At 39.7% G+C, this 27303-nt stretch overlaps 3 pseudogenes; all 3 read right to left on the bottom strand.

Moving 5' to 3' along the window:
- The window catches only part of LOC149258008 (COBRA-like protein 1), a 44630-nt pseudogene extending 25408 nt beyond the window's left edge, over window positions 1–19222 (bottom strand).
- A 1687-nt stretch (window positions 19223–20909) lies between these two features.
- On the bottom strand, window positions 20910–23600 carry LOC149258007 (protein MOTHER of FT and TFL1 pseudogene; annotated as a pseudogene).
- Window positions 23601–23680: 80 nt separating this feature from the next.
- LOC149258006 (protein COBRA-like) lies at window positions 23681–25317 on the bottom strand (annotated as a pseudogene).
- Between the last annotated feature and the right edge of the window lie 1986 nt (window positions 25318–27303).

Below are 27303 nucleotides of genomic sequence, written 5' to 3'. Positions count from 1 at the left end.
AAGAAATGTTCCATGTATTACGACAAGCACATCAGCGAAACCAATGTATGTTTGGAGAGGCATCGAATCTGCAATATCAAGAGTAAAACCAAGATAAGCAGGAATAATGACGAAAAAACACTCTTAAGCTAAGCACACTGTTTAAACTAAAACACATCAGCTAGAAGAAAAAATATCCTAACCAAAAAAATCTCCATACCCATTCTTTAAGCATAATACCTCTTCAAGTAAAGACCATTTGGGTTTACCCAAAGAGTCCCCGTAAAAGTCTACCAATTCATAGGCCCTTTTGCTAGCTTTTGCTTTGACAACATAGGGACCATGCCACATAGGAACGAATTTTCCAGCGCTAATTTATCATTAGCTTGATCGTAAACTAAGACTAGATCTCCTTCTGAAAAATTTCGAGGGGTCACATTTCGATCATACTGAGCTTTCATGCGTTTTGCGTGAGTCTCGATCGCCAATGTAGCATCACGTCGATTCTCATCTAATTGAGCCAAGTATAACAAACGTTTTTCCTCTTCGGAAGTGGCTGGAAGTAACTCGATGGCCATTTGCAGTGACGGGATTTCGCATTCAATGGGTAACACAGTTTCCAAACCATAGACTAGTTGGAAAGGAGTGAACCCTGTTGATGTTTTTACTAAAGTTCGGTACGCCCAAAGTGCTGAAAATAGCATGTTATGCCAATTCGACTGATGAATCCCAATGATTCGTCGGATCATGATAACTAGAACTTTGTTGATGGATTCAACCAGACCATTAGCTTGTGGATAATAAGGGGTTGAACTATCATGACGTAAACCAAGCTGGCCTGTAAGTTCGGTCATCATAACGTTTCGAAAATGATTCCCATGATCACTGATTATCACTTGCGGGACACCAAACCTAGCAATTATATGATTGAACATGAAAATTGCAGTTGTTTTGCTGTCTGCCTCAAATGTAGGCATCGCCTCGGCCCACTTTATAAAATAATCTACCGCAAGGATGATATACGCATGCCCCTCGGCCGAGTGAGGGTTACATGTAATAAAATCGATACCCCATTTGGAAAAAGGACCAACGGCAATTATAGGATGGAGAGGAGCAGGTGGAGCACGCATCTTTCGATCAAAAATTTGGCAGTTGTGGCATTTTCGGACCGCTGTAATACAATCTTTAAATAAAGATGGCTAGAAGTAGCCAACACAATATCTTTTGGGTTGTGGCATACCCAGACATATGACCACCACACGCTCCAGAGTGACAGTCATTTAAAACCCTTTCAGCTTCCTTGTCAGTTAAGCAACGTCGAAAAATAGAGTCCGCCCCAGGGCGATAAAGAGTATCTCCAATAATCCTGAATTGTTGGGACTGGAATTGTATTTTTCGACGTTCTGACCTTGAAATTTCTGGCCGAAAGGATTGAGTCTGGAGATAAATGATGATATCCCCATACCACGGATCTAAAGTGCTGATTAGAAACAAGGATTCATCCGCAATGGGCTCCTCCGCCACAGTTTCCGTGTCAGCACGCGGGAAGTCACACATTAACTCCACAAAAAATAAAGATTTCTTAGACTTAGATTTCTCAAATTCCAAGTCGAACTCCTGCAGGATAACAATCCATTTAGAGTACTTGCCCCCTAGCAATTGCTTGGTCAAAATGTAGATCATAGGGCTGCAATCCGAAATTACTGTAGTTTTACGTAGTAAAATGTAGTGACGAAAACATTGGACAGCTTGAACAGCTGCCAATGCCAATTTCTCCACATGTGAGTATTTTAGCTCAGTTGGATTTAAAGTGCGACTAAGGTAATATATCACATGTTCAGCTCCGAATTCATCTTCCTGAACTAAGACCATTCCAATGGTGGAATGAGAGGCGGCGAGATACAAGAAGTAATCCTGGTTGTAGTTGGGAGGATGCAACAACGGTGCATGGGTCAATGCGTGTTTGAGTGCATCAAAAGATTTCTGAGCTATCTCATCCCAATAGAATGGAGTATTCTGTTTCAACAACTGGGTAAAACCCTTTGTAACCTCGGCGTAGTTAGGAATGAATCGTCGTAAAAAGTTTGCTTTCCCTTGCAAACTTTGGAGTTGGCGAAGACTCGAAGGAGGAGGCAATTTGATGATAGCTTCGATCTTCGTGGGATCGACGCGAATGCCGGCTTTCGAAACTACAAACCCCAGCAGTCTACCCATTTCTATACAGAAGACACATTTGTGTGGGTTCAACCGAATCTGATAATGCCTACACCTCATAAATATTGCTCGTAAATGGACGAGGTGATCAGCTCGATGTAATGAATGAGCAGGCAAGTCATCGAGATACGGTTGCACAATGTGCTTGATGTCATGAAATGCATAAGACATTGCCCTTTGAAAAGTTGCTCCGGCATTCTTGAGCCCAAAAGGTAACTTGCAATAAGCAAATGTCCCCCATGGACAAATGAAAGCCGTTTTTGGTTGATCAGGAGGTAGAATATTGATTTGATTGTATCCAGAAAAACCATCCATGAAGGAGAATATTTCGCTGCCGGCACAATCATCAATAATCTGATCGATATAGGGAGTTGGGTAATTGTCCTTTGGATAGGCTCAATTAATGTCCCTATAATCGATGTATATTCTTATTGTTCCCTGCTTTTTGTTAACCGGAACAATATTCGATACCCAATCCGTTAACAGGATCGGATAAATGAAACCTGCTTTCAATAATTTTTCAACTTCTACTTTAATTGCAGCAGCTTTTCGTGGGTGAATCTGACGCAAACATTGCCGGACGGGTTTAGCGTCCGGGTAAGTCTTGACCTCATGAACAACAATCGCGGGATCAATTCCTGGCATTTCCTCATAGGACCAAGCAAACACGTCTCGGAATTCTTGAAATAGGGCCTTATATAGTTTAATTTCGTCATCTGTACACGAGGCACCTATATGAATGTTCTCAACAATTTCGGGCTTAGCCGGAATGTCAATAGGAATAGTTCGAGAGATGTTTCCCAAATTTAACTCTGAATCAGGATGTTTCATCGGATTCTTAGGTTCCTTGATATATTCAGTTGTAAAAATTGATGAGAAATCATTTTCAAAACGATCATTCTCGGGTAGAAACGAAGAGCTGTGATGGAGATCTTCCCATGGTAAATCATCTACACATAGGATTTCACGAATTTGCTCATCAGAGTGAACAAGTTCATAAAACGTGATTAAATCCGACTTGATGTGAAAAGTGATTCCTCATGGACCACATTCATAAAGTCAATTTCGGTTGAAGATGGGTCGGTAAACGATTGCACGGCCTCATACGCATTTTCATATGGACTCCAAGGCATGACATCACCAAAAGAGTCTATCTCAGATTTAGAAGGAATGATCCAAGGATCATCATAAACAATGGTGTCTAATGTAATCATATGAATGGTTGCAAATGAAGACGATGCGTTGATCGGAGGAAAAGGAAAAGTTCCCACTAAACCGACATCTTTAACTAGTCCTACTCCAACATCCTTATATGGGATAGTCATTTTACCGACATGCTGAATACTCTCAGAAGAGGCTGGGTCGGATGAAAAGTAAGCCAACTAGTCTATTGTTATGATCTTCCCATTATGTGGAAACTTTATTACTCGAAAGACCAATGAAACGACCGCTGTCATAGCGTAAGACCAACTTCGACCCAAGAGAAGGTTGTAATCTAGAGGGGCATCAACCACCTCCACATCTAGACTAACGGTTTTTCCTTCAACCCCTATAGGCAAATCCTGTAGAATTCCAAAAGGATGAAACCCACGACCATCAAAGGCCTTTAGAATCGTCGGGGATTTGTTTAGCGAAGGAGAACCAAGTGATCTCCAACACTGTATCGACATAATACACGTTGAGGCTCCCTCATCAATTACAGTCTGATGAATAGGCCTGTTTTTTACTATCACTGGAATCTGGAAAGCCATTTGATGAGGCAAACGTGGTGTAATATTTTCTAGATCGAAAATTATTAGATTCGAGTCCTGAACATCAACAGCTCCTATAGCCGACAAAAGTAATTTACGTTGTGCTGGACATGATTACAACACTTCCAAAGCCGACATTGCTGAGGGTCAAACAACTAAATCCTCAACAATGTTATAATTCTGAGCCACTCTCACATGTGGATTGAAAGCTGACTTTCGAAGTATACCCTTGGCGAGCGGTTTGATTACCAAGTCTAGATTAGGTTTCTCGATCTGTAGTGGATCGGAACCAGGAGCTGAGGTTGATGGATTAGAATGAGAAGATTCTGCTTCTTTACCATCAACAGGACTTTTACTACCATAATCTTGCGATCAAGTCGCAATCCTAACATGGGACATCATCAGTATGGGTTCTTCGTTGGCACTCGAGGACGAACCTATCATCTTACTATCTTGAGCTGGAAAAGGATCCTTCAAAACAGCAGGAGTTTGGGAACCTTTGACAATATTCGCAACCTCTGCAAGATGAGGACAGTCTCTTGTAAAATGTTAATCATCACAAATGAGACAAGGATAACGAGGTTTGCGCTTTTCATCATTGGATTCTGATTTTTCACGTTTCTCCTTTGAACTTTTGTCTGTTTTATTCTTCTTCTTTCCTTTCTTCTTCCCACCGGATTTTGATTTGGCTGTAGATGACTCTACAACGTGAATATCGGCGGAAATCTCTATAGAAGAATATCATGTTGGGGAATCAGGCAAGGTTATAATGGGAGAAGAATTCTTGGAAGAGTTCTTCTTACTTTTAGTGTTAACCATGCCAATCATACCATCGGCGGCATGAGATCCCAAAGGAGCTGCAGCGATTTGATTTTTCTTGGGACGGTCGGGGATTTTCTCGTGTAACGTACCTGACTGAGTATTGACCAAGTCAAGGTACTGTGCTTGAGCAATTACTTTCTCCTCAGTAACAACTTCGACTTTAGCAACATCTTCAGTAATCTTTGGCAACAAAGATTTTACAAACCACTCGGCCAAGAGCTGATCTGGAATAAACACCTTCACTAAATGTCGTCGATGTCTCCACTCATGGATATCATCTGAAATGTAAGTGGATGTCGATTGTTTTATCGAAGTTAACAATTCCGTGCCATTGTCATATCGGACTGGCAACTGAAAATGAGTTAAAAATGAAGTAGCTAAATGACTAAAATTATAAAAAGTGCCTCGTGGTAACTCAATGTACCACTTGGCTGCGAGACCAATTAGAGTGCGCTGGAAAAGTCTAAGACGGATTGAATCATCTAAAATGGAGTTAGACGCACACCAGAGGTGGTAAGTCATCACATGGTTCGATGGGTCCTCTCCTGATTTACCTTCGAACTTAGGAATGTCACTGGGCAACTTATTTAGCATTGGCGGCCAAAACGAAAGATAATTAATGGGATCATTCGTTAGGCGCGACAAGTCAGGCAAGTCCAAAGTTGCGATAAACGGTAATTGCCGATTAGGATCCCTAAAACTCTGAGTCATGAGACCAGCCCCAGGAGGAGGATATCCAAGATAACTAGGAATAGGAATTGCGTTTGGGATATTGTATCCTCCCAGAAAACTAGGATTAACCAGACCGTACTGGGGTTGTTGAGGTTGTTGATAAGTGTACCCAGGGTACGGTTGATACTAATAGACTCGCTGCTACACAGCAGGACCGAATTGGTACTGTCCCTGGTACGGTTGATAAGTAAATTGTGGTTGACTTGTTACAACCGTACTTGTACCAGGTTGTCCTACAGGCATCTGAACCGAAGTTTGAATCGTAGATCCAGACGGTGGTAAAGATGTCTGAGGAGTAGATACAGGAACAGTAGAAACCAGAGCTGTCGATACTCCAGAAGTAGGTGGGGTAGTGTTGTTGGGAAAAGTATCTATTCAGAATGGCCCTATCCCACTCTAAGGTGTGATAGTGCCTTAGCAACAAACAAGGAAAACTACTTGAGTATTCTTCTTTATGAAATGTAAATGAGGAGGAAGGATGTAACTAACCTGTGTCTTTCGCTAGTTTGTTGATCCAATCGCTCCTCTCTTCAATAGCTCCCAGCTCCCTGCTCCCTTACCGACCCAGCTTCATCGAATTCCTGCAAGATCACAAGAGAGAGAAACTACACGAAGATATAGATATACATTCATAAGAAGCTCAAGATCAGATTAAGCTAAACATGCACATATAACAAAACATCATTGATACACAGCATGTAGGATAAAATCAAATAGTTTATTGATAGAATAAGAAAGTCCAAGAGGAGATACAACCAAGTGAGTTCCAATCCAGCATCTACCTCCCAGCAAAGGAATCCCTTCCTCTCCTCCAACAAAGCATAAATCATCCAATGTACTAATCTCAATCTCAAACCAACAACAATTCTCTGCAAAGTACAAAATTCCAGCCTCTGGATCTTTGGGATGAGGGATCCATATATAGATGTAAGCAGAGAGGATGAGTCAGCTTATGTTTTGACTTGTGGCTTCTCTCTGTCAGTTCTTGCTTCCACTTGGAGACTGAGAGCCTCTTACTCATCACTTGGTCGAATTTAGTGAGGCAAGTGTCATTGGAGAAGATTCTGGAAACTTCCATGGTCTTTCCACCTCGTTGAATGACTCTGCCACTTGTCATTTCCCGCTCAACGCACATGGGTAGTGAATTCAAGTGCGTTGCAACGCACCTAGCCAGCGTATTTGGGTGCTTTGCAACGCAGGCAGCTAGTGGAGCTTCTGAATTGATCCTGATTTGACTAGTTCTGAGTGGTTTTTGGTGGAGAACTTCTGGGAGAAGCTGTCATTGGTTGACCTTGTTCATTTAGGAGCTGTAACAACATCTTTAGGGACTTTGGATCCCTTGGATTATGGAAATTTCATGCTCAAAGCTGTAAGGCACAAAAATGTCTATAACAGTTGCCCCCTAAAGTATGAGGCAATTTATCGGGTGAAATGCTTTATTAGGAGGATCCGAAGTTCATTCAATGTTTGGAGGAGACCTGTAATAAGATACAATACAATACATTTATTTTTCATACTGTTTTCATGACCTAGCTGAGGCGGGCATTCCCATGCTTGGCTTCATAAATTCATTTTTATGTACATAGGACAGACAATCGTCTGATGGTAGACTGATGATTCTGATGAAATCATCATCCTTTTGGTAGGATGATCATCCTTTTGGTAAACTTGTTTGTTGATTTTAGGAGCTGTAACAACATCTTTAGGGACTTTGGATCCCTTGGATTATGGACATTTCATGCTCAGAGCTGTAAGGCACAAAAATGTCTATAACAGTTGCCCCCTAAAGTATGATGTCGTTTATCGGGTGAAATGCTTTATTAGGAGGATCCGAAGTTCATTCAATGCTGGGAGGAGACCTATAATAAGATACAATACAATAAATTATTTTTCATACTGTTTTCATGATCTAGCTGAGGCAGGCATTCCCATGCTTAGCTTTATAAATTCATGTTATGTACATAGGACAGACAATCGTCTGATGGTAGACTGATGATTCTGATGAAATCATCATCCTTTTGGTAGGATGATTATCTGTTCCGCACTGTTGTACATGTCAATGTATTTATTTTTCCTGAATATATATCGCAGCCCGGATGGATGAAACTAGATCTGGGGTCTTCAATCTCGTTCGTTCTTCACTCTAAGTACAAGTCGATCCATGTGATAAATGTTTTGAAGTCGAACATGGAAAGACATCGCTTGATTACCAGTCAATGATGTAAACTGTTAACAAGCGCGAGAGGAATCACCGATAATGATAATGACCCTCAAGGTACTGCAGTACAATTCACGTGGTGTGAATAAAGGACTTGGCGTCGAACACCATGCAAAATCTTTCGGTCGAAGGTCATTGATGTATACCTGTCGCCGGAAGTGAGAAACTTTGCCATTGAGGCATGCAAGCTTCAAAGTACTGAGGGGGTGTTCCTAGATCAACTTCTTGGATAATGAGCTGATGTCGACAAGAAGCGATCCATCAAAGGAGGGCCTTGATGCATCCCACATCAGTTACACGGAACGGAGCAAACGATTTTGATGGAGGTGAAAACGATCTGATGATATATGGTTCAGGGTGGCGGTCATGGAAGAATGAAGTATAATGTATGGTAGTGGATGGGACACAGTTGACTTCTCTGGATGACTTCTCTTGAACATATCGGCGACACTTATGTGATGGATTGGTAGCATTTACCCCAAAGGTGGATGGTATGGCAAGACCATGGTGATGTGACCGGTGAATGAAACAACCCAACCCGATTCAGGCACGGAGTGGAAGTGTCATGTTCAAGAGCGACTTGCTACCAATAAAGGTTCTTTGAGTTTCTTCCCAATTTTTCACCAGTCATTGCTGACCAGTACCTCTTTATTTTTGTCAAGCTTGAGGAGGATAACATATGCTTGTTCTATAATTTGCCCTTCGGGCAAACCCATCGCTATGTTTTAACGAGCCTAGCAATAGTGAAACTCGTTCTCTTCTAAAGACAAGTTTGTCGCTATTAATGTTTTTAATGAGTCTAACGACAAAGATAACTCAGTCCTTTTCATTTTTAGAGAGTCTGAAAAGGTACGTAAAGTTAACTCCGGAAGTCCTTTTTCGTCATCCAATCCCTTAAGTCTGAAAAAGTATAAAACAATACAGAAGGGATGAATTTTCAATAGTTTTAACGAGCCGAACAAAACAAGCGCTCGATCTTTTTGTGCAATAATCCCTCAGGTCCAAAAAGATTAAAATCTAGAGGAGGAATAGCTCTTCCGGTCGCTTTAACGAGCTGGAAGGCCAAAACTCGGCAATCTTTTCATATTTTACGAGTCAGATGAAAAGAGCTTAAAGAAGACTCGTCTTTTGAGGAACGAGTGAAAAAATGGGTAGCCGATGATTCCAGGTAAGGGTTGGAATTTTCCAAGCACGACAGTGTCACAAGGATGGCTAGTGAAATCACTCTTCGCAGTTGTTCTTCAAAATGGGTAAACAATCAAATGGAGGTGAATGATCGGCCAATGGAAAAGTGGAGGTGACGGTGCAAACACAACCAAGGCTTTAATGGTTGATAATGTTACATTCACGGTTGTTTTTTACCGGAGGATAGTTCATTTTTTAACGAGCTTAAACACGGGTTGAAACACTTGCTCGATCTTATGTTTACTTTTTAACGAGCATGAACTATGTGCTAAAACTGCTCGATTATCCAGTCATATGATAAGAATGTCTCATGTAAGATGCCATTTTTTATGGAGCTTGCGCCTTACAAAGCTATGCCCCGCATCCTTTCCTTATGCAAGTTAGGAAACGACTAACCCAAAAAACAGATAAATAACCGCTCTTTTGCTTGCACTCCAAAAGGTTTGCATGCCCCCGGGTATAAAATAGAGTTTCAAGGCTACCTCTACTTCATTTCCGCCAAAACAATTGTTTTACCGAGAGAGGCCTACCTCTTTCAGGTCACCCAAAGATTGTTCTATTAATCTTTCAAACAAAACACTTCTTCGGCGATGTCTACCAAGATAAACAAAGGTGAGTGACAACGAGCGCCAAACACATGACTTTAACAAGAGAATCTTATTCCAGAACAACCCCTCTTCCAATCATGGACGGGGTACAGACTAGTCATATTCTCCCGCGGAAACCTACCTTATACCCAAAGTTTTCCTGCCGAAGCAGACCAGGACGCATACCCCCTAGGTTCCAGTCATATCCTTCCGAATCACTCACGCTCATCGGGAGGAAGGACCGTGGGTTGAGACATTTCTTGCGTGAAGAGACCATTTAGGGATGGTATATGACTATTTACGATGCATGATCCGGGAAATGAAAGCTGGTCCACGAGCTTGACCACTCTTCCTTCGTGCGGAAAACACATTACTCTAAAGAGTGAGGAGACGATGGCTCCCATGCAATATATATAGTCTCATCCAAGGAGTAGGTTATAATCCAAGGGTCCTTGAATGACCATCACGTTCATTTGAACGGTCTTCCCTTTCAATGTTATGGGCACATTGGGGAGGATCCCTAAAGGTCGACTGGTTCCTTTATCAAAGCCTGTCAGATTTCTCATTTCAGGCAAAAGCGATGGCGAACCAAGCGCTTTCCAAGCAATAGAGGAAAGGATACTCACAGATCCCCCCTCATCAATGATGGTTCCAGCCATGACCATTCTGTATATTTGAACGATATTTCTGAATGGTATTCTTGCTGGTAAACGGGGTCTGCCTAGTTGGTTCCAGTCGAAGGAGACAACTAGGTTTCCCTGTGGTGGGACCGAGTAGATGGCCAGGTATCGCTCTGACGAACTTCCTTCCTGCGATAAAGGAATGGGTGGAATGCCCCCGTGCTCGTCGGAGTCTGTGCTGATGAAGAGAATTTGGATGTTGTCATCTTTATCCTCTTCAATGACTGTATCATTCGAAGATAAAACCTCTGAAGGCAAGACCGGGTCAACTGCCGCCTCGACCTTTTGACTTTCGTCGGGTATGGATTCAGCTGGTTCATCTTCAATGACCGGCGCTTCAGCTGACCACTTGAGCGGGCCAGCTGGATTTTCAACTAACGAAGGACTCGGCAAGAGTTTTTTATATCTAGGAGGGAGTCGTAACGGTGAAACCGGACGATCATCCAAAACTCTTTTGGCTTCGTCTAAGAAGGGACAATGGTGGATGGCATGGTTGCCTTCGCACAGTTTACAGGGAGATCTAGCTCTCCCTTTTTGTCCTGGGACTTCACTTTCGCTAGTTGATGGTGTGCATTCAACATGGCTATCAGAGGTTGACGCCACCGGATTGTGCAAGCGGGGAGACCAGTCCCTTAGTATCCGAGGGATGCAGGGACAATCTCTGTGAAAGTGGTCTCCCTTGCAAATGACACATGGCGATTGAAGCCTGGTCAGTGTTGTGTGTGGATTTTCATTAGACGACACTCGTTTGCCCCCAGCCGCTTTTGGCTCCTTCTTCTTCTTCTCTTTCTTCTTCTTTTCCTTCTTCTCCTTAGGAACTTGACTTTTGGCTTTGCCAGCCCCATCAAGTGAAGAGGAAGGAGGAGAGGAATAATTAGAGGAAGTAGAAGGCTGGTGGGTAACTGGACTGGTCTAACTGCTGATTCGATTGTTCAGGAATAGTGGTGTTTTGAACGACATTGGTTGAGAAGAGCCAGACCGGCAAGCCAATTGTCAGTCCTGGAAGCAACAATGTGGCCATATGGGGCGCACCAACATCTCCCCAAGAGGAGAAGGGACTAGGATTTCCACCAAGGGGAATTCCTTGGTTGGTAGGCTCCATTTTCTCAACCTAAAGATCAACGCAGGAAAAAGGGTATGAATATTCTGTTTAAAATAAATTTTAATGACGCTTGGACACAACTCGCTTTTTCAATTTTAAAGAGTCGAGAAAAAGCAAAAGATGACTCTAGTCTCCTTCGATGTTTTAACGAGCCCGAAGTGACAAATGCTCGGATGGACTTTTTCCGTTATAGAGTCTGAAAAAGGCCAAAAGGAACTACTCTGGAGATCTAGGTAGAGGGTGTGCCAAACTTTTCGCAAAACCGCAGAATACTTTTTAAGGTACGGGCGGTCAATCTTCCCGAATGCTGTGTTCAGTGCATTGCGATCAGTAGGGTGGCCGACACGGCTTCCTATGGATAAAGGTTTTATGCCTATAGGGGTCTCCCAATATATACTCGACGGTACGTGGGAGCACAATCCGTACTGGCGCTTATCATCTCTCAGGAGGAATCACCCAACCATCAACGAGATCGACAGTCACTAGGTTTTACGACGCCGGAACACGTCTCTAGCCTAGACCTCTATGTTGTGCGTTAAGTTCCAATGCGTTGTTAAGTTCATTCAATTTATTTTAGGTTGATATTTCTTAGAAGTTTGCCTTTTTGGATCACCACGAGATGTAGATACAATTCCTAAATGCAGTCTAAAGATGATAAGCAAGCTTTTATCTCTTTTCAACAATGAAAATCCTAGCTACAAGGGGAAAAGAAAGACACAATCTTTTCTCAAAGAGCATAGAGCACACTGTAAATGCACTTTTCCTAAATCAAACCAAACAAACTATCAATATGCAAATGCACAAATGCATGTATTTGTTTTCACTTTCTTAATATTGATGCCTAAAAAGAAAGTTGTTGTATAAATTTGAATTCGATTTCAAGTGAAAACACAAACAAGTTTCTTTTTGAAATCAAAAAGACGATTACGACACTTATGATTTTGAAGTAAACACTTGTTTCGACACTAGAAATTCACAAATTCAATCCAAAAGACAAAATTAAAAGCGCAATCAACTGTCAACAGCAAACAACCTTACTACTAAGATCAAAACGACACTTACGACAGGTCTAGATCTAAGGGCGACAGTATGACTAGTTTACTTTTGTAATGGGAAACTGCAAATGATGTAACAAATACACAAAACAAATACAGTTTCTTTTATACAACTGAGGCGGAATTAAGGCAGAGAAAAGGGGTTTTCAGATAGGTACACACACTGATAACAGGCTGCAAAAAACAGAGATAAAACTGAACACAAGGATGCAAAGAACCATAGCTGCACAGGGCAAAGGCTGATCAGCGCACTTGTTGCACAGAGAAACTGAATTACAGCGCAGGTAACCCTCTCGGGACCTGCGTTGAAATGCAGAGTCTCTTCACAGAGCCTGCGCTGAAGCAGAAACGAGAATTGTCTCCGGGTTCTGGGTCACGGTTTGCAGTTTGATCTAAGGTTTTTGGCCGGATAAAAGCTATCAATGAGGTACAATTAGGAGGATGATTTAAAGGAGGACTAAGAGCTATCACAAAGGGCAGTTAGAGCATTTGTGGATCAGTTGTTCGGATCATAAACAGGCCCAGTGAATGGACTAGAGTAACAGATCTCTACTTTGCATTTGTAAATGGCAAATGTAGTTCGATTCAGTACTCCTGAGTTTATGAGAAGAACAACATTAGAAACACAAATAAACTAACTAGATACGTTCCCCAGCGGAGTCGCCAATTTTTTTTTGGGAAAAGTATCTATTCAGAATGCCCCTATCCCACTCTAAGGTGTGATAGTGCCTTAGCAACAAACAAGGAAAATTACTTGAGTATTCTTCTTTATGAAATGTAAATGAGGAGGAAGGATGTAACTAACCTGTGTCTTTCGCTATTTTGTTGATCCAATCGCTCCTCTCTTCAATAGCTCCCAGCTCCCTGCTCCCTTACCGGCCCAGCTTCACCGAATTCCTGCAAGATCACAAGAGAGAGAAACTACACGAAGATATAGATATACATTCATAAGAAGCTCAAGATCAGATTAAGCTAAACATGCACATATAACAAAACATCATTGATACACAGCATGTAGGAGAAACTCAAATAGTTTATTGATAGAATAAGAAAGTCCAAGAGGAGATACAACCAAGTGAGTTCCAATCCAGCATCTACCTCCCAGCAAAGGAATCCCTTCCTCTCCTCCAACAAAGCATAAATCACCCAATGTACTAATCTCAATCTCAAACCAACAACAATTCTCTGCAAAGTACAAAATTCCAGCCTCTGGATCTCTGGGATGAGGGATCCATATATAGATGTAAGCAGAGAGGATGAGTCAGCTTATGTTTTGACTTGTGGCTTCTCTCTGTCAGTTCTTGCTTCCACTGGGAGATTGAGAGCCTCTTACTCATCACTTGGTCGAATTCAGTGAGGCAAGTGTCATTGGAGAAGATTCTGGAAACTTCCATGGTCTTTCCACCTTGTTGAATGACTCTGCCACTTGTCATTTCCCGCTCAACGCACCTGGGTAGTGCATTCAAGTGCATTGCAACGCACCTAGCCAGTGTATTTGGGTGCTTTGCAACGCAGGCAGCTAGTGGAGCTTCTGAATTGATCCTGATTTGACTAGTTCTGAGTGGTTTTTGGTGGAGAACTTCTGGGAGAAGCTGTCATTGGTTGACCTTGTTCATTTAGGAGTTGTAACAACATCTTTAGGGACTTTGGATCCCTTGGATTATGGACATTTCATGCTCAAAGCTGTAAGGCACAAAAATGTCTATAACAGGTAGATTGAACAGATGTTGCGGCAGTTGTAGCAGTTGTTTGAGGCGGAGTACGAGGCGTACTAGGCCCAGGCTGAGAAACTACCGAAGGTACAGAAGTTTGAATGTTAGACTGGACTGGTTGCTGGGGTGTACCAGAAACTAAGGGTTGTCCAGTTTGAGATGACAACTGTACATTTGGTTGCAACACCTGTTGAGTTTGTGATGGATCCCAGACTATATTCATTCCGGGGTACTGACCGATAACAGGTTGAGAATACTGAGGACCATAACCGGGTTGAGGGTAGGATTGATAATTGAAAGGTACATTTCTCGTTCCTTGAACATACGTTTGACTGGAGGGTGGTTGGAAAGCTTGGTTCGAGTACTGACCTTGGGGTTGATACCCTTGAGGCACGTACTGATACTAGGGTTGACCTTGAGGTATAAATTGATACTGGGGTTTACCTTGGGGTACAAATTGAGTCTGGGGTTGACCTTGAGGAACGTACTGTCCCGTAGGTATGTACTGTCCTTGAGGTTGCCCCCCAGATGCAAATTATGTACCTTGAGATTGCCCCCCAAGCGAGAATTGAGGCTGCCCCCCAGGCGGTAACTGGCCACCTTGAGGTTGAGTATTGGGAATAGAACCTGACATCATAAGAATGTATTCTACGCTCAACGGCTTAGTACCATTGCTTCCAGTTAATAACCCTTGCTCAATGGGTTGAGGAGATGCTCCCGAAAAAGTACCAGAAAGGGACTGATACCCAGAGGGAACAGAAGGACCGCCGTACAAAAAGGATTTGGGTGATTGAGTAAACATGGATGATTGATTCGACATATTTAACGAAGGATAATAACCTCTAGGTGTTGGGTGATAAGGAGCGCGAGGTGGTGAAAAACTTAACCCTGGGTTTTCTAAGAAATTAGTCAAAGAAAGATACCAAGTACTGCTCCTAGGTGGACTGTAAAAAATTGATTCATGCTCCCTTAGCTCAATAACAGGTTGATTTTCAGGGATAGGGATGCCTACTTTTTCTTCCGGAGTAGCAAGTTCTTCAATAGCAATAAGTCCAGAAGGAAGATCTTAGGTGATTACTCTTTCTACCCTAGGTGAACCAGGACCACTAGAAGTTGGAGAAATAAACCCCGATGTCGGAGTAGAAGCAAGTTCACTTTCAGGCTCGGATATTTTAGGTTCCTCACCTATATCACTAGTAGATGAAAAGCTACCAGTAACTTCAGAAACAGACACTGACTGTGGATTATAATCTGCCACTAACGGTTGAAAATCGGGATGTACTATCAAAGAAGATTCTCCTTCTTCAGGTGACCCAACTCTACTGTCTCTAGGAGTTACGAGGACTTTCAAGCCTTCAAGCTGGCTCGGTACTTCCTCAGGAGGTTGGCCCCGAAGTCTACGGGACTTCCTCAGTAACTTAGCCACGTTTACAAACTCAGGAGGTTGGCCCCGAAGTCTACGGGACTGCCTTGGTAATTCAGCCACAGTTAAAAACTTTTAACTACTTCACACGCAAACAAAGTAAAATCTCAATGAAAAGCACCTAAAGTCTCTAAAAAACCAAACAAATTTGAATCGCACGCCTAAAGAATCTATGAGATCAAACACACACAAACAATAACTTTCCGTACTGAAAACACTAGTTGGTGATGAAATCCAACGTCGTAGAGTTCAATACAGAAATGGCGGTTGGAACAGTTACCCCAACAACTTGCTTAATGAATAGACTGGCACAAGTTCCTCCACTTAACCGTTTCAAGTGAAGAGAACCCCCCAGAAAATCCAAGTGAGTCTAGCCGACGTCTGCTCCAGGTACAGTGGGATCTTCCCACCACTGTCACCTTAGGAAGAATCCTAAAGAATATGGCCACTAAGGTTACCAACTGAGACAAATATACCTGGGGGAACAGTCTACGATCCGATACGCACGCAAGGGCAGAGTAGCAAGCTCAATCCCATTGAAGGCTCCTTGACATAATCCAAGGTTTACCAACAAGTGACCCCAGGCTCCTCGACAATGGTTAATCCGAGGTTTACCGTTTTTAATACGTGAATATCTGGCGTCGTTCCCAATGAGGAAGGATTGATTCCCACACTGGTTCGAACACGATCTCGTGCTTCTCCTTTAAGAGGAGCTTTCCCAGAGCATAAATGCAACAATTTGATTTCTTCCCTACCACAAGATACAGCTACTTGTTTGTTTTTACTGTCTTGGAGAGTTAATTACTCTCCTACTCCAAGACACTAACCTAAGCTAAGTTGGTGTATAAGAGCCCTAGAAATAAAAATGTTACTAGATGAATTTTACTTTAAGCATTATTTTTTATTGGTTTTTGTTTAAGTCAAAAGGTGCGGAGATGAAACTCGTGATATGAAGACTCGACTCAAAATCACTAAAAATGCACCTAAGATGATTTAAACAATCTTTTTCTCTTCGATGAACTTCTAACTAAGAAAGAGTTTGAGAATGCAAATACTTTATAAACACAAATCTATCTCAATCAAACAAATTAAAATAAGAGCTTTTCCCTTTTCCAATGCACTCAAAATGAGACAACTAGTTATTTCACAAAAATTTCCCTTTTTCGTTTCAAAGCACTCAACCATTACAAAAAACAAACTTTTTCCAAAAGAGATTTTTTATATTTTTTATAAAACACTCAAAACTATGGAAATGACTAACTTTGAGATCTATAAACTATAAAAATCTATTTGAAGTCAAAGCCTACTAAATGTCTTTTTTAAGGATGTTTTACTTAGCTAGATGTGAGCTAAGGACTAATTTATGTAGAATCACAAATAAGTCAAGAACAACCAATTTTGTTTTCTTTTTGAAAATGAAAATCAAAACTTTTAAACACAAGCTTTTCGAAGTTTTGTAAAGAGAAAACTCAAAGTGGATTCCTCAACAAGGGGAGATTTCATAAATGGTTAGACTCATAAGAAGGCTGGTAGACACTAAGGTGATCTGAAGTCCCTACAGCTTCTAAGCTCAGAGCCACTACACAACCAAAATGAAAAACAAGCCCAACAAACAAAACTCCTAAGAATTTCACCTAAAACCCTAACACTAATGGAATCAACCTAAGGAAAGCTTTTGACAAGTTATATGTAGGTCTGGGCAGTGGATAACAATTTCTAAACAAAAACTAAGCTGACTAACAGAGGAAATCTTAGGTTTTTCAAAATTTTGATAGGGTCCGCAGGCCCACAATTGACACAGGTGCGGTCCCGCTCTGTGCTAAAAGCAAAGGTGCGGATAGGTACGCACTATGTCAAACGGCTAGGGTGCGGTCCTCTCCCAAAGCTATGAAAAACAAAAAATAACCCTGGATCTACAAACTCTACCCAATTTTACACACAACAAGCCAAAAACAGAAACAAAAACACAGTTTCTCAGGCCAAAGTAAAAACAAGGAAAACAATCAAGTCCCCAGTGGAGTCGCCATTTTGTCACATGGAATAAGTCGATCTTGCGGACAAGATAGACCTTCCTAGAATCTTAAGAAGACCTAATGACAAGCAAACCAACCAGACACTATCTTTCTCTAAATATGCTTTAATAAACAATGGCAAACAAGTGTTTTTAGGGCCTACCTTAGGTCCAACGCAAGTTTGTGGATGCCCTCGCTCCTTCGATCCAAATGAGATCCTTTGTCGCGAATCTGCAAACACAAACAAGGCAAACAAATTAAATAGCACCTGAAAAGCCAATATCATAAAACATATTTAACATGAAAGTCAAGGAGTCCATGAAACAAATAACATGATATACTTGTTGAGAAAAATGAGTTTGATTGTATTAATTCAAAAGAAGAAGAACTTTACAACCTTTGCCTTGATGCTGTACAAGCTCCTCCCAGGGTCTAGCAAGAAGTCTCCTCTACTTTGACAAGTTTCACTCACTTCCCAATGAAGCCAAAAAGGTATGTGATCTCTCCTCTTAAGCTCAACTAGGAAGTCTTGATTTCACCAGCATTTACCCTAAAAAATGTTCAGCTTTTAACCTCCCCAGCAACTAGCCCAATGCCTACATTTATAGTGCAATGGAGGGAGGTTACTGGGTCCTCCTTCAAAGGGATAAAGCCCTCCTTCAAAAGGATAGCTCCTCTCATCAAGGGATTAGCTCCTTCTCTTTTGGGATGCATGAACCACCTCAGAGCAAATAATCCACGTCAAAATTCCTTCTAGAATCCTCTAGAATTAACCCAAAGTGAGTTTTTTAAGATAAAACTTGCGCCTTTTGACTTTCACAGGGGTCCACACCCACACCGTTAGGGACAGAGCGGGCAGGTCCGCAGTTTTTGTAAACAGAAGGTGCGGGACCGCAGGTGACAGTGAGAGAAAGTGCGGAACCAGAGTTTCATTGATTTTCAATGTCTTTCTCCCATTTTCAAAGCTTGACTTGAAGAGCTGAGGTCTGAGACTTTCTTAGGATGACAATACAAGTGATGATAGACCCATACTGACTGCAAATAATCATGGTGACGATATTTTTGTGTAACAAAGTGCTGATAAAAAGGAACCAAAAAAGGGCTCATAGTTGCTCCATTGTCATTGATATTGAGGTTAAAAGGTGTTGCTACTGAGCCCACACTACATACATATCAACATGGGAAAATAGAATTGATAAGTCAAAAGTTCTCTTGGGATCAATCCAAGTTTAAATCCTTGTAGGACCTTTTTAAACAAAAAGTTGAAAAGGCACCCCAAAAGCTCAAATGTACAGTGCTCCAATCAACAGGTGTCTACTACACCTATAGAGGATGACAAAAAAAACTACTTTCGTAAAGTCCCAAGAGACCTGATTTCAAGTGAAAATCAAAATCAGTCTGGCAAAATACAGAAATGGGAAAATAATAAAACTAATTATTGACGTACCTTAACCACATTTTGTCATTAAACCTTACCTGACTGAGCTATAAAGTCGGGTCAGCATTTCATCCTTGACTTTCTCAGCTTGACAAAGCACCACAGCCCGCAAATCATCAAATCATCAATTCAAGTATCATGGACTGAATAAACACTGAGATTTTGTATGGTTGTATTGTGTGCTCATCCACATGGATGTCTTACTTTGGGAACATTTGCAGCAAGACTATTTAGAACAGCTTCCACATAACCACGGACTTCTTGAGCCATCATTCTGAGCTCCTCCTCTGGATCTACAGGCCTTCTTACCATGGTTTCTTGGATTATAAACAAGAAAATCAAACTGAGGTTGAATATTAAGTTGGGAAATAATTTTTCTATTCTCATCATTGTATATGGTCATGGTCTCCTAGGCTAAAATGTGTATTGATTCTTAAATTATTTAATAGTAAACATTTTGATTATGTACATGTGCAACTTACGATGGAACTTTATGTGCTTCATTGCCTATATGCAAGTGTTTCAATACAAGCTATAGTTTTTCATGATTATATTTTGGGTTACATAAAGTAGTCTTGGCCTCTGGCCAGCTAAATATTGCCTACCCTCTACCTTATATCTATTAAAGTTTTAACAGTGGAAATAGTTTGTCTTGAAGATGGAAGAAAAATCAAAGGATGTTAGTCCTAGCTGAAAGTAAAGACTAGAAATCTATTTTCATTTTCTGTTAAATAGTTCTCTACCAGAGAAACCAAATTTTTTGGTTACCTGCAATTATTCATAAGTTGAACACTTTTCCAGCAGCACAATGCCTACTTATCTGCAATATAATTGTCCAGCATAAAATAATGTGACTAGCATGCATTTGAATGCAGTTTACTAATTTTTTAACCTTAAAAACACATGTGAGTACTCGATAGTAAATCAAGACAATTCCATATTACATAATGTAATTCAGTTAATGAAGGCTTCTCACCAGATCATGCCATCATTATGTTAGTGGTTATAATATATACAATGTACAGCTGAGGAGGAACTTCTATTTATGGATATATAACAATGAACTCAACTCAGCTTGCATTTTATTTGTCTCAAACAACCTATGAAAGGTTTGTTGTAGTATAAAGGGTGCATCTTTATCCAATGCTTTAATTGTCTTTGCAGGTTGACATTGTAATGGGACAAAGGTTAATGACTCTATCTTCCAACAAGAATTGGCAAGAAAATGAATTTCACCAATGGCTCCAACATAGAACCAAATTTCAGGAATGGCAGACTAGTGCATTTCTTGCTGGGAATATCCTAAGAATGGTCCCTTCATGTAGGGGATGTCCCAGCGACATCCAATGAGCCATTCCCACAAAACTGGAGATGCATCAAATGATATTTGTGGCATTCCTGTTCTGATCCCCATTCCATAGAAAACAGGTAAAAAACATAGGAGAATAGGGATGCCTCAAATATCATTTGAGAATCAAAGTCTATAGAAGGATGTCTCCAGAGGGGCTCAACACTCTGTTACATTGTTACATTCCAAGGATATGTAATTATTCTGCTTCAGCTTCAGAAGGCTTATTGTAGAGTACCTGCTAGGTAATTTGTTAGAATTACGCCCAAGTTTTACTACTTCAAATGGGAGTCAAAAGTTTGGATTTAAGATGCTACCTTAGCTTTGATAAGTGTTCCATCTCCCAGTTTTACTATAGTTAAATAAGAATCTGTAGACTGTTGAATGGAAACAACTTTAGCATTGAATCTCATCTTTCCTGGAGCTAATTATTTTGCAAGGTTATCCAGAAGCATACTCCTTTGCACACATCGAACTTCATGATTTCTGCTGATAGACAGGAAAAGTACTTAGTATTACAAAGCATGCGAAAAAAAAAATATGACCAAAATAGTTAATGGGATAGAAAGTACATCATGTCACAAATCACAGCATATCTATTTCATGCCCTACAAAAACTTGTAAACTCAACCACTGAGATAAAATATGAAATTAAACAACATTTTGAACTGTTAAAAATAGAAGGAATGAAGGCGAAGTACTATGTAATCCACACAGTCCACCAAGTGAAAAGGCTAGCTGGCTTTGAGCTGCATCTGTGGCTCCAGGAATATCAGTCACTATCCTGAGTGGGATCACCAATACAAAAACAAAAATTATTATTTATTCAACTTATTGACCATTATCTTAAAACAACTGTAAATAACCTAGTAGAATCCAACATAGTTCCATTTAATCTAACATAAGAATGTAAAAATCTATCTATTCCGTAAGAATATCAGTTCCATTTAATCTAACCTAAAGATAGTATAATTCTATCTAAACCTCGAAAATATCACAACTCAATGCTTAAAAGTCAGTATTTAAAAAAACTGACAAAAAAATCTCGGTTCAAGAGTTTATCACCTTAGGTAAAAACAACTAAACAATTAAAACAATTAAAAAAATTAAAAAAGTAAAACAAAACAAATTAATCTCACAAGCTAGAAGAGACTAATCTTAACTAAACCTAAAACCAAAAAAGTTTAGACCTAAAATGATTCATCTTAACTTCATGTTATCTTTAAGATGATGAGAACAAAAAAATTACTAAAACAAAAAATATTAACCTAGTAAACTAGAATACATTAATCTTCATCAAACCTATTAAAAAAGCATCTTAATATCAAAGAATATATCAACTTAAGCAAAAGACAGGAGAAATAAGTAAATAAACCATCTTAACCTAATACATTATGATAGAATTTTCTTAACCATTAAAGTCCACAAAAATCCATGATGTATTAAAGCCATCCATGATGTATTAAAGCCAAATGAAAATTAGAGTAGATCCAATTGAACTACGATCTATCCATCAACCAGCTGCAAACCTCAAAGAGATACCAAATTATAAGAAAAAATACGAATAAAATCCCATTACCAATACCAACCAACATTATATCCATCTTTATCAATCTATTTTTAAGCTGGGTGCAAAGTTCACTGAGATACCAAATTTAAAGAACTACCATAAATAATAGATCCATTTTCACCAGATCTATTTTGGTTAACCAGAATAAAATAATAATTGTGTGCAAACCTCATATTCAAAAATTTGAATCTATTATTCTCTAGTACCAATTATATGGTATTTTGACAAGACAAAAACTGTTATTTTAATGTTTTAAAAGTGAATATATGATCCCTAGGTTTTTGAAAATACTCAAAATATTTATTAAATAATACTTGATTGTCCAAAGACTATTATTTCGAACTGAATATTTATTAGATAGTGTTTCCCAGGCCAAAAAAAAAAGATGTCTTAACCTTGAATATGGATCTATTAAGTTATTAACTCTAGTTGCAGACCTGAATATTGTAACCTTGAATCTATTAGCTCTTGCTGAAAAGAAACTCTTTATTAGATAATATTGATTTTAACTTTGAATCAACAGACTCAATGAGCAAACAAAATGTTTCTTAGATAGTGTTACAGTCCAGAAGCAAACAACCTTGAATCTATTAGGGCTGGCCACAGATCTCAATGTTTTACCCTTGAACCTATGAACTCCATGTGCAAACCTGAATATTTATTACATAGTGTTTGACATGCAAAGACATTAAGGTCTTAGCATCCTACTTTACTTTTAATCCTTTCTAGTAGCATAGCTTCTGGTGCCTATGTTAGTGTTACAATAGTACAACTGTGCATTATACAGCTGGGATGACTAGGACAGTGTATTGGCCCATATAAAAATACTAAATAGTATGGTGTGGCAAATATGCAATGAAGTGGTGATAGTACAAATGCAAAAGGAGGAAGAGGAAGTGTTGGCAACTCTATGTGAGGATGGGAATGACTCAGCTTCTATGTATGTGCCATTTTTTGGCAGCACTGAGTACATTGAATATGGAAAAAGGTAGTGAGTTCATTGAATATGGACAATGGCACAACATGATCTAAACCGGTGCCATTGTTTAGACACCATCAAGTTATAATTGAATGTGAGAACTACCAAATAAAATCAGACCTATCTAGTCTAATATGCACTAGAAACTTTGATAAAATTGCAGAGGCTCTGAAGCTCAAACATGCATATTAGAATACTAAAACTGGAGATATGAACTCTGCAACCTCGATGTGCATATCAGACCTGGTAATAATAACCAAATATTAATACCATTAGAGTGTCTCTCTTTCAATTTTTTTTAGTGTATTGTCTGTATAAATTGAAGAGAGCAAAAGGGTAGGAATTTATTATACCAATGAAGCCATTCCTGCATGTTTGTATAAACTGAAGAAAGGAGAAGGGAAGGAATTTATTATACCAGTGAACCCATTCCCGCATGTTGGGTTCGCTTGGACTAGGAGCATCTGGGTCTGTCATTACCTGATCAAATTTAAATGCATGCATTCATAGAAGAACCATAACAAATTTATATGTAAATATTCATTCTATGAAACCAAAGGTGTTGGAATTAAATTATTGATGAAATGGGTACCAGAGTATAGAGACTCTCGTCGAAGTGTCGACCCGCTATTTGCACATTGGGGCGGTCAACAGTAGCAGAGGGCTTGATCTCGTAGCCATTGGTGACTTGCTTGGATCCATAGTAGATGACCATGTCCATTGAAGGCACGAACATGTCAATAACATCGCCTATCACTCTTCCTACTACCAGGGGATCTGCTGAATGAGCCATTGCAGCAGAGATGAATCCCAATTTTGCTTCCTGATTTCCTTCCTTCTCCTTTCTCACCTCCTTCAAATTCACAGTCGAAGTCAATTCAAGTTAAGTGGCGAATGTAGTGGAGGTGTCTTATGGCATGTAAATAAATTGAATGAATTTGCAAGGGAATAAGAATCATACTCAATACAAGCAGGTTGAGTTATGTTGTTCCGGCAAGCGCAGGTGCAAGTAGGGCATGGTGTTATAGTATCATCATAGAACGATGATAAGGAGACACAGCATGTTGAACTTTTCTAAGCTAGGAACTTAGAATATGTGCATGTTACATTCCATGTCACTGCACAAGGACAAGGGAAATTCAAATATAAGACTTAGCCAGCTCAGAGTGAAACACATAACATTCACAAATATATAAACTATGAAGGATTATAATAGTGTATTACTCATAAATTGAGTGGTTCTGCGGCGATCTGGACTAAAGAACAGGTTGGGTTTAACAATCTTAGCAGGGCCACAAGTATAGCCTGGTCTTGGAGCCTTCAAAGTGAAATTCTTTGGCAATTTGACAGTTTTGTTAGTGGTCCCTGAATTGCCCACACTATCTTGGAAGGATGTGATGGAATTTGGAGGATCCTGAGCCCAAGATGCCAATGCTCCACCTTTGCAGCAATTAGTAAATTGCTGATTGTAAGGCACACCTGGTAAGAGATCAACAATGGTGGGTCCTTCTTGCAACAGTGTGGAACACCTGCTTTCCATTTGGAGCAATCTCCCGTCTCTATTGTCTGGCTACCAACCACAGCCCAGATGACCTCCTTTTTTGCCTAGTGCCAACCAACCCAAAGTCCATCCTAGGGGGCTTGGTATATGGCGGTACTACTGAAAAGTGCATGGTCACGACCACCTACAGAGGGAAGCTCATTAGACGCAGCAAAGAGTAAAATAAGTTCTAGCATGAAGATTTTTAGGGAATGTTTAGTAAATTGTACCAATGTTTCTAGTGAATACTTACTTAATTTCAGGGACATAAAGCTAATTAAAAATGTGAAGTATTTACTCAAAATATCGAACATACCAATCAATACAACACAATTTATCAGAAATTTTCATCAATATCAAAATAAACTCTACCTGACTTGAAGGTTTTCCAAATTTGTCATGATGTCAAGCTTTGAGAATTTAAACTGTAGGCTACTAGGAATGAAATTCAGAAAAGCTCAACATCTATTTCAGGAAAATGATGAGGGCGGATTATAATTCAAGACCTATTTGATGAAAGGGCATTACTTGCAACATATCCATCTGCAGTCCAAGACACAATATCCCATTTGATTGTTATGTTACTATTTGGATCCAGTGGATCATAAGCACCTGTAAAGAACACAATGTAGATAAATTTTAAGTTAGTATTGTATTCATATCCTTGATAAGGATGGAAAAGTTTAAGAATGGAAATTGATCTTAAAACTTAAAATTTTGCCAAATTTTGTGGTAAAAATAAGTTTATATTATAAATCTTGGCGTGTTATAGAAAACAAACTGCAAAATTTAAACATGTAAAATGGAAATTAGCAAAATTTAACCCCTGAATTGAAACATCACCTGCAGGTGAAAATGCAATAGCCAAGATAGTTAATGCCAAGAAAAACCCAGCTGCATTCCTGATCAACATATGGAAATTCTGCATGTAACTTCTTCCCTCTGAAGACTTTAACTCTCTTCTCTCCATGATGCCTTTGATATTATCAATTAATGAATCAGGCAGAAACCCTAGAGGAGGAGTTCAACAACCCTTCTAAGCAGCTGCGGCTCCACAAATGCAATGGAAATGGGAATGGAGAAAACATTAGTTTATGATGAAGAACCAATAACTGAAGTGTATAAACATGCAGGCCTGTAATGGTTGGTTTCTTCATTCTTCAAATAGAGTAGTGAAAGTGGAGAAGAACAGTGCTTGCCAAAAGCCAGGGAAGAAGAAGAAGAACAACAGCTGGCAGACCAAAGAAACTATTAACTTTGAGGCCAAGAGTGACATAAAAGAATGGGAAAAAGCAGTAAAAATATCCAAAGAAACGATTAACTTTGAGGCCAAGAGTGGCATAAAAGAATTGGAAAAAGCAGTAAAAATATCTTCAAGAGTGACATAAAAGAATGGGAAAATGCAGTAAAAAATCAACCGGTATTTGGAAAAAGCAGTCACACTTGAAATCACAAAAGAATTTTCCTTATTTTTGCTCAGAGTTGTTGTCTCTGTATCAAAACTGGGATCTAAAAGATGCCCGTATCCAATCTGCAACTTGACCTTGCACACATTGAATCTACGGCCAAATCAATACTTTATAAGGCATCTAAGATTGATTTCTATTTTTCGTAAATAAATCTGAATACCCTTTCATGCTGTATATACAAGATCTGTGTGATAAAGCTGTGGTAGTTGAATAGATGTGGTGGATCTAGATTGGGGCACTCTACATATTTTAACCCCTTCTCTATTGACATTACAAGTTTATACTTGTGCGATTTTCCTCACCCGTCCAGTGTTATTGGCCACAATATTCTTGGCATGATTTATGTCTTCCTTTGAGTGCTACAGGTCCAGAACAGTGGAAATTGAGGCACCTCTTAACCACTATTATAGGCCTATATCTTTTGAGACCTAATGATTCAACACCAGAAACTATTCCATAGTAAACCTGCTTTCACAATCCTCAATCCAGAAATGGTGTGATTTACACATGAATTGGAGTTTAGCTACAATGTGCTCAAAGCAGTTTCTTTTTGGCATCATATTTATCCAGATTCTAATCGCCAAGAAATTCATCCAAATTGTTGATTATCACCCAAAGAATCAGCAATGTCAATCAAAACAATCAGGACATTGTCGTGGAGTTAGCTTCCTCAATAGTAATAGCACCATAATCTTTTCTTCATGAAAGGTGTGCGTAAGCTTCCACAAATAATAATGCAGCGACTATGAATGCAAGAATGCTCGCATTCAAGGTTCAGAATCTGAAGCTAGATAAGGTTGCATATTAACATGAACAATAGCAGGTAAAGGATATGCCATTGTTTTTCCAGAGCTTGTATCAACAATACTAATCAAATTTCGTTCTTTGAAAGCCATGGGCTGCAAATACTGTTCCATTGTAAGGATATCAACACCCATAGCACATGTGTCGTTCATTGTTTTCTTTATCTCTTTATCAGATTCTTCAAGACCCAACATTATGGAAGATTTGGTCACCATTTCTCCCTTGAATCCCTTCACATGCTTCAATATAAGTAAGCTCTGGCCATACCCTCATCAACATATCTACATTGATGAATTTGAGCAACAATGGCCCTCCAACCTTACAGTTGTCAACATCTTGATGTCGGATTAGCTAAACACTTGCACACCTTTCAGGATCACGACGAATAAGCTGGGCTATTTCTGGTTGACCACGTGGATTTACAGCTTCCTGTCCTCCTTGAGTTGTAACAGCTGTATGTTGAAACCACAAGCTGTTAGCGGAGGGGAGTACTGGTTGTAAGTGGTTTTTATGAAGGGGCCTCTGCTGTTTACCATGTAGTGTTGTTTACTAAATACTAATCAGTACAGATAGGTGTCCATGAGGTATGTATAATAATTTTCTTTTAAAGGGTCCATCATAAGATGTAGTAGGGTTGAATTTATGGGTTTATATTTTAAGAAATACCCTAGTATTTAGAAACC

Source organism: Pinus tabuliformis, chromosome 6 (genome assembly GCF_031772625.1).
Source record: "Pinus tabuliformis cultivar Carrire ecotype Pingquan chromosome 6, CPIR1, whole genome shotgun sequence".
In the NCBI taxonomy this organism is placed as follows: domain Eukaryota; kingdom Viridiplantae; phylum Streptophyta; class Pinopsida; order Pinales; family Pinaceae; genus Pinus; species Pinus tabuliformis.
Note: the sequence above shows the minus strand (reverse complement) of the source record. Positions and strands in the feature narration are given on the sequence as shown.